Genomic DNA, 1,970 nt, shown 5'->3' on the forward strand with positions numbered 1-1,970 from the left:
GTAGTAAAGAAAAAAATCTAGAGAAATACAACAAAGAGAAATACAATCTAAAGAAATTTTGGCTCTGGCTGTGCTACAAAATTAAACACTTTAATATTAACTCAGTGCGCTTACAGGCTCATTTGAATAAAGAAAGGAGCTAACAAAGACACCAGCCAGGTGTTAGCCTGAGGACACAAAAAGTAGGTATATTCACAACTCATTTCTTAACTGTTAGGGACAGAAAGTGAGAAACATGTCCTTTGCCTTCTTTCCGAAGTTAAAGCAAAGAACAAGAGACTCTCTAATAGCTCCAGAAGTACAAGGGAAGGGCATTCAGCCAGATAGAGAAGGGACAATCTTAGTAGAAGCAGCACATTTACATGCATTGGTGCCTCTCTTCTGCAAACTCCACGCAGTGGTATTTGACAATGACTTTTGCCTTTATTACTACCTTCATTGCCATGATCTGAGATGACGTGTGGCTCACATCAATGTTGACTTACGGAAGTACTTCAGCAGAGGAAGGGAAGTCAAGAACTAACAATACTATTAATATGGCTAGACAGACGGACAGATGGGAGGGTCTGAGTGCAAATTGGTAAATCCCATTGCTCAGGGTTCCAGAGAGTTCAGTTTCTACCAGAAAGAGTAGACATATGAGGGTCTGTAAAAGTTACATGATCTGCATCCCCTTCAGGTATCAGGTTACTCTTCCTGCTAGTGTTTTTGCCTGCTCTGCTACATCTTTTTTTTTTATTCCCTCCGCCCTCCCATGCGGATGTGGTACCAAGAGCTCCTACAACTGATAAGGAGGGAAAAAAGTGTTTTAGAAAATGCACTTTGACACCTTATGTCATCTATGCTACTATTAGCCCATTCATGGTTTCTGAAAAAAAAAACCTCATACAAGGAAAAAGTAAATGTGTCAAATGTTACCTAAGTTTTGAACCACTCTTGGATAATAAACTGCTTAGCATAGGAGAAATGTACTAACTGAAGAACATAGTGAAAGTTTATAGACAGTACTCCCAAGCCCCCAGAACAGGAGAGCGAGAAGAGACACATTTGAACATTTCTGCTTGCTCCATTTTTGAGACATTGCTGAAAGACTCTAGGTTAGCCAGAAGCGAAATTAAGAAAAAATGTGCTTTTAAGTGGGATTTGGAACTGTGTATCATTGTGGTTTCTTTTTTCTCACTTAGAACCTTGTTGTACGTTTTCGAATTGCTTTGCTAAAATAACATGCACTCCCTTCATCCCTTAGCTCATGCAAAGCAAGTTTAGTTAAAGCTGACACATTCAGGTTATAATGTTTCCCCAGAGGTAAATCCACACATAGGCCCCTCCATGGAACTTGCGTGCACAGATGTATTGAGGGCAAAGTTGGCAGTGTCTCTTGTCAAGTTGCAAGGGCAATTAGGATAGTAGGAGGGGCAGGTATAGCATCGAGAAGTTTACCTAGCACCCACAACACCTCACAGCTCCAAGCAACCTGCAGAATCACCCAGCGATGTAGTCAAACAGATTTTTAATCTTTGCTTATCAGTCAGTCAGAAAGGCAACAATAAGATATTTGGAAAATAATGTTTGTTTTCTGTTTGCACTGGGACAAGGAGAGACGGTAGCAGAAAATAAAAAAAAGGGTCAGCCATTTGCGCAGTCAGAAAGGAATCTCGGAAAAGGAACTATATAGCACAGGGAAAGCAACAAGTTGAGAGTGGAGAAAGTTTTGCTTGGAGAAGCTGACCGAAGTGGAGGTTAGAAATGCATTGAATAGGAGGACACTCTCAGAGGCCAAGAACCAACCAAACCCAGAACTCAATAAACACATGTTTGCAGCTTATGTTAATTAGCATAAAGAATGAGGCAGAGCCTGGAGAGTCTACAACCAAGTTAGCTGGTCTGAGGCTTGCCTAGGTCATCAGAAAAAGGCATTAATTCCGCTCAGCCCTTCAATAAATGGTTTCTATTCTAAAATCTCCAACGAA

This window comes from Calonectris borealis, chromosome Z, assembly GCF_964195595.1.
Source record: "Calonectris borealis chromosome Z, bCalBor7.hap1.2, whole genome shotgun sequence".
NCBI classification, from domain to species: Eukaryota; Metazoa; Chordata; class Aves; order Procellariiformes; family Procellariidae; genus Calonectris; species Calonectris borealis.